The sequence below is a fragment of the Myotis davidii genome, unplaced genomic scaffold (genome assembly GCF_000327345.1).
Source record: "Myotis davidii unplaced genomic scaffold, ASM32734v1 scaffold568, whole genome shotgun sequence".
Taxonomy (NCBI): Eukaryota; Metazoa; Chordata; class Mammalia; order Chiroptera; family Vespertilionidae; genus Myotis; species Myotis davidii.
Window position 1 is genome coordinate 416,003 of NW_006299372.1, and position 11,816 is coordinate 427,818.

The following is an 11,816-nucleotide window of genomic DNA, read 5'->3' on the forward strand; positions in this document are numbered from 1 at the left end:
TGTTGAAAGCAGTGTTTCTTGAACATTAATGTGCCGACTCACCTATAATTCTTAGGATTCTTATTCAGTAAATCTGGGTTGGGGTCTCTAATATTTTCCTGTCCAGTGAACACCCAGACGATATTGGGGCTGCTGTTTTTTGGTGCTGTTGTTTTGTTTTTTAAATCCTATTCCAAGGATATGTTTTATTGATTTGAGAGAGAGGGGGAAAAAAAAACATTGACATAAGAGATGAACATGGATTATTGGTTGCCTCCCATATGCAACCCGACTGGGGATTGAACACACAACCTAGGTGTGTGCCCTAACTGGGAATTGAACCCACAACCTTTCTGGTGGGTGGATAACACTCCAACCAACTTAGCCACCTGGCCAAGGCAGAGGCTGCTGGTGTTTATACCATATTTTGACTAGCAAATTTCTAAAGGATTTTCCCTCTATAAATTGACTTTGATATTTCCTAAATCACATAAAATTGTCTTTCTACAGCTGAAATGCAACAATTGAAGTCATGAAGATAGCTAAAAGCAGAAATAAGTCATTGTGAATAGAATGGAAAGTTGAATCTCTCTAAGCCCTGAAGGTATATATTCTTCTACAAAGTCTTAATAGATAAATTATTATGTGTTGAAACTATTTAAGACCATTCTTATTGGCAACAAGTCCACTTGAAGAAATTTTACTTTATGTAGAAATATAAATATATTTATACCAGCAACTAACTACCTATCACTCAATCATCTGTCATCTAATTTTACCAAGAGCTGGTGAATATTTATAGTAGCTATATTCATAATTCTGAAAAACTGGATACAAGTCAAATATCCTTTATCCAAAAATTAGATTATCTGTGATAGAATCATACAATAGGATACTACTCAGAAACTTATTTACTTACATACAAATATTGATGTAACTTTAATGCATTTTCTAGTGATAATAAGCCAGATATGCAAGGATACTTATTGTGTGATCAATTTCTTCGACATTCTGAAGTCAGAAAAAAACATAGGATTAAAAAAAAGTGAAGAGTTGGAGGAGGTATTGCCTACAAATGTATATCATGAGTGAGTTTTTGGAGAGATGAAACTATTCAATATGTAATTGTGTTGAGAGATAAAATAATCCTATGCATCTATCAAAACCCATAAAACTACACCACAAAGGTTAAATTTTATTATATGTATCTTTTAATCAACTGGGATGGAATGAAAATTATTAAAAATGAATCACACTGAATTAAAAATGAATTAATGATTCTAATGGAGTGAAAAAGAAAAACATGATCTAAATCATTTGAAAACAGTGTTTTGTATAGATCCTGTAAGTCTGAAGAAAAACAGGCTACTGTTGTGCATATTACATCCATAAAACAATAATGAAGTACTATAAAAATACTCAGAAACAAGAACTATATCTTGGTTGTTAAAATATTGTAGCATCAACAAAAAATGTAGTAGAAATAGAAAAAATATATAAAATTTCCTCTGAACTAGGAAAGTAAAAAACAAAATGAAAATAGGAAGCAAAAATAAGATAGTTGAGGAACTGTCTAGTGATTTCAACATTTACTTAGTTTTAGGATACCTTATGAATTCATTCTCCATTACTCATGCCCTTTCCTACTGCCCATCTTATTTCAGTTCCTCAATTCTACCGGGAATTTTTCAGCTCTAGGGATTTAGTGCTGGGTATTCCTTTCCTTTGCCTAAAGCACTAACCCTATTATTGCATTGCTGCATTTCTCTCTTCATTAAGGTATAATCTCAAATATTTAACTCAAAACCAGCTAGTGCAGCATATATTTTCTTCTGATAACTGTCTGTGATATTGGTTTATTTTATGTTTGCCAAAGCACTGCTCAGTTTCTGAAATAATCCTGCTGCAATATCTTTGAGCTTAGTTTTATGAGCAGCTTTAATACCAATAGCTAGAAGAATTCTTGGCATATTGTAATTCCATAACCATAAAAGAAAGGAGGTGGAAGAGGGGCAGGAAGAAAACAAAGGAGAAAATGGAGGAGGAGGAAAAAGGAAGAAAAAAGGGAAGAAAGGAAGACAGGAAGGAAGGGAGGAAGGAAAAAAAGGTAGAAAAGGAAGGGTGGAAGGGAAGAAAACTGACATTATAGCAATTACAGGAGATGTACACAGTGACACATAAGATACTCAGAAATTCTATCATGTCGCCATTGCTTTTTAATAACTCTATTCAAATTAAATGAAGATATGTAATATATTTAATTGTATTAGCAAGCTGTTTTTTAAAAAAATTATACTTCCCTATTTTGTGTGTATGCCATGTGTAAAAGATATAATTCAAATTATATTTTTATTATCTAATTACATCAAATTTGTCAAGCATGTAAAGTATTTTGGGAACAATAACTAATTTAATGAATATATTTCTAAGAGTTTATACTCATATATATGTTAATAGCAGTGCAAATGAAATTAATTTAATTACCTTAAAATGTCAGAATGACTTTGACTTATATGGATTAACATATTAGTTAATTTCTTAATTTAAATGTTAAAAGGAAGCATAATTTATATGACAGAACTCTTTAACTGAAAAACTAAACTATGGTCATAATGTCCTTCCAAAATTGATTCCATTTAATTGGGAAATTCTACTACACCTATTTGTGTGTGCTATTTACAAATCAATGCTCAAGTGCATGAAATCATTTCCCTAACAAAGCCCAAAGTTAGTCTTTAATGTCCCAAGTACAATGTACTATTGAGAAGAATATAATGAGATAAGACATATCTTTGTAATTGTAATAAACCCCAGAATTTTAGTACTGTATTATGTTGTGAATAGCTTTTGGAAAGTCTATATAAATTTCTCATTAAGCACTTAAACCTAGAGGATTTTTTGTGAGTTGTTTTCCTTCTACTTCATTACATAGAGATTTGAAGTAAATTATAAGAAATATAATCAAAATAGATAAATGACTTTGAAGGTAGGGAGGGAGAGAGGGACAGGGACAGGGACAGAGAGAAAGAGATGTACAGGGAAGGAGAGAAAAGAAGACTATTGTCAATAACGTATTTTATTGTTTATGTCAATAAAATATTCTCAAATTAAATACAGCCTGTGGACAGAGATCAAATCAACAGCATAGCTATTAAAATACAGCCCAAAGGGGACAAGGATTGGGGTAAAAAAAAAAAAAGAGGAAAAAATAAAACAGTCCACTTGGCATTGACCAAAATAAAGTGCTTCCATGGCACCCGTTAAAATCTTAAAGATTGAGAAGTTACCTAACGTATCTTATCAGTCAGAAAAAGTTCCTAGATAAATAAGTGAATGTTCCTTAGTACCAGTACCCCTTCAATTAAGTCTAAAAGGGCATGTCTGAATAAATAATTTGAGTGTGACTTTTGAAGCATGTGCCAATCTGAAATCAAATACTGAAGAATACCGAGAGAATTGTATTGGCAGAAGTGATGACAGACTGAATTGAAAGAGAGTGGACATATTAATATGAGAAGGACTTCTCTCTCTTACGCCTTGTATTCAGGAAGCAGGCGGATAAAGAAGCTGAGCTAAGAAGAAAGGAGTATTCTACAACGCCTTTTGCAGAGTGGCTAAGGAGGAAAGCAGGATAGGCACTGCAGAGGAAGAAGCCAAGAGCCTGAGAAAACAGCATATTGGGGAGCAGATTCTAGAGAGTGGATTTGATGCAGAATAGGGAAATAATCCATGCCTTCAGTGAAGGAGAACCCAGTACCATTTTCCCAGTAGGGTCTCCTAATTATGAAATACTAACTTCTCTGTAATTCTCATTCTTTTCCTTTTAAAAAGTCATTGTTAATAGTAGTTATTCTGTTTCTGTTTCTTCATTGGGTGTGTTTGGGAATAACTGGTCCTTTCATATATCTTCAGATCATAAAGCATAAGTTCCATCCCTAATGTAAACCAGAGTATATTGAACTTCAAGGCTAGCGATATGAGATTTTGAAAGCCCTTGGTATGGGAGCAAATATGCATTGTGTCTACACTTGACAGAGCAAGGCTCAATTTAAGTCTTTGTATGAACTTGAATTTTCTCAATATCTGGACGAACAATTGCAATTATTTGTTGAAGTCATTTGCTATTATAGTATGTGACTTCCACTTCTGGAGGTTATAAAGAAGAAAATACAAGATCTAATGCCTCTCACCTGTTTATTTTTGGTTATATTATATTTTTTATTTGAGAATCAAGAAAAGTAGATTTGTGTATATTGGTATTTTTACATACCTGGTTCAGGCATTCTGTCCTTCAAGAAAATTAAGAACTCTTAAGTTACATTATTATACCTAATACAAAATAATCATTAGGATCAAGATTTTTAACTTTTAAATTTCTACTAGTTTTAACCTTTTTATTTAATTTCATATTGTTTGATTCATAAACATTAATTTATTTTAACCATACTATGGGCATAATTAGATATTTCACATTTGTCAATTAATGTCTTATTTCAAGTATCGATCTTTATTTCAAGCATCTATCTTTGGAATATGAGTTATTTTAAAACTAATTGATTATTTAATTATTTGTAAGGACGATATTAAGTGAAAAGCAGATGTTTAAATCATGCTAAAGAAATTTTCACGAATCACGTGGGCAAGAAAATAGTATCCTCAAATGAAGGGAAAAATTATGAAAAGAAATTTTGTAACTGCTAACAAAATATACCTTTATCTCTAAAAGAATAATTATCCAGTTATCACTATCTTGAAGTTTCCCAAAGGAGTTGCAATAATGAATAGAAGGTGTTTTTCAGTTGCTTAAATTTAGTGACCTGTTAAATCGCCACATCTAAAACACTGTAGTGTAGCCCTGGCTGGGTTGCTCAGTGGTCTGTGTATTGACCCACCCACTAGGGTTTATGGGTTTGATTCCTGGTCAAGGGCACATATCTGGGTTGTAGGTTCAATCCCCAGCCCCAGTTGGGGAACATGCCGAAGCAACCAACCAATGTGTCTCACATTTTTCTCTCTCTCTCGCCTCCTCCTTCCCTTCCACTCTCTCTAAAAAAAAAATAAAAAAATATTTAAAAATGGGAAAAATATCCTCCAGTAAGGATTAACAAAAATAAAATAATAAAACACTGTAGTGTTTTATGTATCTGTAATGTGGAGATCTGTCTTCTATAGACTCCTTATCAAAATGATATCCCTGCAAAATTGCCCACAATTGAAATACACTCTCCATATGAATTCAATAATTTTAAAATTTCCAAGAGAAATAGATTTATTTTGAAGAGAAAATGTATTTTTTATTTTAACAAATTATTTTTCTAATTTAAAAATTATAAAATGTTAAGGACATGATGATAAATTATTGTGACTGAGAATTAGGGGCTATCCCCTTTTAGAACTGCTTTATTGGGTAATTCAACAGGTTCGTACTACATTGGGGATCTAACAGTCTAATAGGTTATTTAAAATACTGCTCGGTATAGTTTAATTGAGAGGTCTTTTCTCTCATTTTCATCAGTTGCACAAGCTTGTTAACTTATATAAAGATTTAAATTCCAGTTGTTTGACCCCGCCCTCCCTTCCCCAGGTGCAAACATAAAACCAAATAAACAAACCAAACAAGTAGCTAGTTAAAACCTTTGTTAATATATATGTTAAAAAAATGCAGTATTTGGGGTGATAAAGGAAATTTTTCACAGACTAACTTGCATAAAGCTGCTTTCTTTATTTTACTAGTGTTTTTTACTAGTGCCCAGGTGCACAGATTATGCACATTGAAAGGAAATTAATTAGGGGGTGGCCGGTGGGGTGGGACTGGGCAAGATGGGCCGGACATGCCCTGGAGCCAACCTCCTGTGGTCCCTTCCCTGGCCAGCTGCACCTGGGCTTGGACATCTGTGGAGTGAGTGGGGTCCTTCCGTCAGGTGGGTCCCTCAGCCTGGCCTGCACAGATTGGGCCAAAACTGGCTCTACACCATCCCCCGAGGGTTCCCGGATTGCGAGAGGGTGGTTCTTGGGTGATACACCCCGGAATCGGTCTCCCTCCTCTCTGGTTCTGGAGCGTGTCACTCGAGAATTGCTCCTGCCAAGTCACCGCAGCTCGGCAACTCCGACATTGAGCATCTGACATCTGGTGGTCATTGTGTGTCATAGCTACCAGTCAGACGGTCGGACAGTCGCTTAGCCTTTTATATAGAGAGATTTTATTTTATTTTATTTTTGCTTTCTTCTTTTAAATTGCCATGTCTTTGGAAAAGGTGTGTTATATGGAGTTTCCAAAGGAACAGGCAGAAGTTCACATATTATGTATTTACTTGGATATCAAGCAATCTGGAAGTACAGAACCCAGATTGAAGTTGAAATAATGCATCTATAATGCCCTTAATTGCATATTTTATTATTCGTAGTTTTCTTTTCTTTTTAACCTCTGTTTATCCTCCTTTGAATAAGTTATGTGTTCTCTTTCTCTCCTGCTAACTTTGTGACAGGCCATTCAATATGATCTAATATAAATGATTTTTTATGAGGAAGCTGAAGCAAAAAGTTTAACTCACTAGGCCTAAGTAAGTCCTCAGTTAGTTATGACTTATAGGGCCAGTACCCAAAGCTGTTGATCTTGATGAAGTTTGTATATAGAAACTTTCCCAGAAATGTTCATGTTTAAGCAGACATGCTGTATTAGGTTCATTCTCCTAAATCTTATTATTTGAAATAATTATCTTTGACAGTGAAGAGTACTAATTAGCTCTTTGCATCCAGTCTCATTTTACCATGATAAGCATATTTTTGGCTAGAACTCATTTGATTATAAATAATGGATTAAAGCACTTCCAACGAAATGATATAGACAAAAGTCATATGGTGATATGTAGAAGAGAGAAGAAATTGCACTAATCAGTATTAACTATTATAGTCTCTCTTGTTTAAAAAAAAAACTTGTGAAATATACATACTTTTAAAGCAAAATAATTGTAACATGTTTGGCTTCAAAAGGAAGTAAATTTCTAACTGCTATCCCAGTATATAATAAACCACACAAATAAATTTTCATTGTCTCTTCAAATTAAATACACTCTCCTGCTCTCAAGTTTAACTGCTCAGTTTCTTTGCCAAAAGTCCACCTTGTAATCACCTTTACAAATAATACATGTCAATGTCATAGTCTTTAGTCAGAGCTTTGTATCCATGTATGTCCTTAATGTACCACTTCACTTTCTTTTAAACCTTATCAAAGCATTTTGTACATTTACTCTCCAGGAAGGATTCACTTTATGTTATATCTGCTGATTCAATTTTCTCTTTTACTAAATTTGTATTTTATGGTCAACCACATAATTTTTCTTTTACTAGCTATATGAGTGCTATTATATTTTTGCTATATTTTATCCACTGTCCTCAAATAGCTGACCCATAATCACTCCTAAAAAAATCTCTGATTTCTTTTCTGGTACACTGAGCCCTGAAAGATTATTTCTGGAGAAACATACACAATTCAGCAGAAGGTGTCTTTAGAAATTATGAATTTCCTAAATAGCTTTTTCTTCTCAGATCTACTCTAACCCCTCCATTAACAAACATAATTTTCCTCTTTTCAAAGGCATCCCTCAATTTCTCTCATTGATCACACCCTATATACTCAGAAACCTGTTTCCCTAAAAAGCAGTCTTTTCTTACATAGTTTTCTTTTCTGTGGGTTCATTCAACACTATACTCATATATTCAAACTTGTGTTACCCTGAAAAGTAAAATAAAATGCTGTCCTTTGACCCTACATTCTTATGTAACTACTAGAGGCCCAGTGCACGAAATTCGTGCATGGATGAGGTCCTTCGGTCTGGCCAGTGATCAGGGCCAATCAGAGCCAGGCCAGTCAGTGTGTGTTCCGGTCACTGGGCACAGAAGGAACGGATGCTGGACGTCGACACCGCCATCATTGGTGTCCTACCACCGTGCGGTTCCCCGCCTCCTCCCCTCCTATTTCCCTTGCCACCTCACTGCCACTGCAGTGGGCGGGCTGCGGGCCAACTAATTTGAGAAGGTAGTGCGATGGAACAGAAACAGTCTCAGAGACCTGGCATTTGGTCATGGTTAAAATATTATAGCTGCCCCTTAAAGAACTTGATAAAATCCAGTGTATTTGAAAATAGTCAACCTAGGTAGTAAGGATGAGATACTTTTTCTCCCATTTTCTTTTTAAGGGTATGTTAGATGGAGAAATATGGTAAATTCCTTCTTTTAGGCCATCACTCAAAGGATACCCACTCAAAGTTGACCCTTTGGAAATAAACTGACTGTGCCCTTGGGTTCTAAACCACAATAGGAAATTGGATTCTCTGCTCTTCATTGAACTTAGTTCCTGACAAAGACTGCTAGTGTGTTCATTAATTGTGGTTCAGATGAAGGCTTAAATTGGGAAAGAAAAAAGGAAATGTCAGACGTGAAATGGAAGCCATGGGCACACGCATAATAAATTAAATTCAAGATAAGTAATCCAAAGTTTTTAAATATGAATGTGGCTTTCAGTCTTTCTGACCATGACAGTTCTTAAGATGTATTGTGAGATATTGACAATATTTTGAAATATTTATGTTGCTCTCTCAGAAGTGCAATGTGGTCAGTCCTACATTTACTTTCTCTTATTGTGTTCAGTTTGTTTTCCAGTAATATTATCTGGCTCCTTATGATGCAAAACACTTTTCTTTACTCATTCATTTATTTATTTTTACTGCTTTTGGTTCTCTTTACCACTTAGCCTGTGTTTAAACATAAAATGAATTCTTAATTAATTGCTATATAGTGAATAATTAAATGAACATGATATACTAATGAAGTCTAAATTTAGAATTGTTTTCTTTTGGGAGGAGATTTGAGCATTTATATCTTTTCCAGTCTTGATTTATTGAAATAGTTTAATTGTTTTTACATAATATTCACAATCACACAACATTCATCTATATGCTGTTTTACATGAGCAATTTGTATAACACTTTTCTCCCCTTTTTACTGAAAGGAAATTTTACAGGTTTAAGGTGCACAAAACAACACATCATCTGTAAGCTATAGTGTGTGTGTTCATCACCCCAAGAGTATTGTGATGCTTGTGAGGTTTGCCAATACAATTTGAAAAGTTTTGTTTTTCTAAGTGATTACATGTGCACAGGTAAATACACACACACACACACACACACACACACACACACACATATATATATTCATTGTGTTATGCTTGGCAATGTTGGTTACAGAAAAACTGTGGGTATTTACTTTTACTATAATTTTCCTATTTTAAATCTCTTATCAACACTTAATATTTTAAATTTTCTCTTTCCAATATAGTACCCAGTAGTAGATTTCTGGCCAATGGCTTCCATTAATCTTTGGGAAAGTTGGGAGGTTTAAACAGATATCACAACAACGCAGTGGATTTTAGAATGTGGGTAGTAATAACATTCAGTTTTGTATTTTTCTCAGTAACTGCTCTCAGTAACAAAACAAGCTATAGAGCCAGCTTTTTCTAGGTCAGCAGCCTGGGACTTCTCCTGGTGTCAGGAATCATTTATTGTACTAATGCAGTGTCAGCATAATGCTGATGATCAAAACAGAACTGTCACAGATGGGATACTTTAAAATAGAACCTGAGTTGAATATGAATCAGGTTTTACTTTATTGTGGAAAAGTATACGAGTAGATATACTTGAAGCCAAGATTTACATTCCTACTGATGAAACATGGAGAAAGAGTTTCAGAGGGCATTTTAAAGATGTCTTTCTTATTCGTAACACAAATCTAGTAGTGATAATATGCCTACAACAGGGATTCCATTAATGTAGAAAATTAAAGAACTGTAAGAAAAATATTTTATAAAATTTATAATTAACTAATTGAATAAAAAATAATTTTGTAAAGGTTTATATTAAGTCATACAGAAAAAGCAAAATGGTAAAAACAAACAATTATATATTTTATATTCCTTTTTCCATTGTTATACTACTTCTCATTATTTTTTTTAATATATTTTATTGATTTTTTACAGAGAGGAAGGGAGAAGGATAGAGAGTTAGAAACATCGATGAGAGAGAAACATCGATCAGCTGCCTCGTGCACACCTCCAAATGGGGATATGCCCGCAACCAAGGTACGTGCCCTTGACCGGAATCAAACCTGGGACCCTTCAGTTCACAGGCCGACGCTCTATCCACTGAGCCAAACCGGTGAGGGCATACTTCTCATTATTTTTTCTTATTCACTTGTGTCATTGTGATAATGAAGGAAATTTTTCCGAAGTCCAAATAGATTCCCAAATTATAGGAGCAAAGAAATAGCAGTACTTTAACACATTTCTTATGAAGATCACAGTTCTAAATACAATATACCTCATTCCCAAATCAAGTTCATTTTTCTAAAAAATTTTGGCTGTTGTCCATTACTCCCTGATACCATGTGCCTTTTAAGAAATGTGAACTAGTTCTAAGCTTAGAGTTATAGGAGTTATGTTCAAGTTTATTTACAGTCTTTGGAATTCATAGCCTCTGGTGTCCCTTTCAGGTCTTTGCTTCCTGTAACACCATGATCTCTTGAATCTTATTACAATCTTCAATTAACTGACTGTATTTTTCTTTGTAGTGCTTGCAAGTCAACTCACATAAACTTTATTATTTGAAGTAGATGTCAGGCATTGGTTTTTCGAATTACCAGCTATGTCAGACGAATATGAGGGATAAAAACATTTAACCTTTGTTGTAGTAATAGACTATGACACAGTGCCTTATTACAGTAAATCTTTCTTAGCTGTTACACAATTTAAAATCTTAATTTAAATGCTAAACAAATAATTAAAATGTGCATATTACTACATACATCTACTTGTTTTTCTTTTAACCTAAATTTTCCTATATAAAGATATTGGCACAATTTTTGTATTATTTAAATGCGAAAAATGTAGATTAAGAAACATCTTTTGAGCCCTAGCTGAGTTGGTTCAGTGACAGAGTGTCAGCCTGTGGACTGAAGGGTCCCGGATTCAAATCCAGTCAAGGGCACATACCCCAGGGCTGCAGACCCAGGTTGCAGTTGTTGGGCATGCGGAGGCAGCCAATCAATAATTCTCTTTCATCACTGATATTTCTATCTCTCTCTCCCTCTCCCTTTCTCTCTGAAATCAATAAAAATATATTTTAAAACATTAAACAAAAAATCTTTTGAAAAATGTAAATAGGTAGAATTTCTTATATGTAACAGGATGTATATAATTATAAAAGTACTCATATTTACTTGGAGTGTTATTGGTTGAATTGTCTCCAAAAACATATTTTAATCCCCAGCCCCTATAAATATGAGCTTATTTAAAAATAGGGTCTTTGCAGATGATTAAGATAAGATGAGGTTATTTATTACATAAGCCCCAATACAATACAAGTGGTGTCATTAAAGAGGAAATTTGAACACAGAGATAGACATGGATAGACAGAAGCTGAGGTGAAGACACTTGGAGAACACCATCTACAAAGCAAAGGAATGCCTAAGGCTACCAAAACTAGGAGAGAGGCATGGGAGAGATTCTTCCAACCAGCCCTCTCAAGGAACCAACCCTACTGATAACTTAATTTCAGACCCAATGTCCATAACTGTGAGATGATAAAAGTTCTGCTGTTTAAGCCCCCCAGTTTGTGGTAGTTTATTGTGGCAGCTCCAGGAAACTAAAATATGAACTAGGGTTAAACAAATTTTCTCTTAATAGGATATAGACATACAAACCCTAAGAGAAAATATTATGTTCATATATATATTATATATATATGTAATTTATATATATATAATATATATATACACACACATATATA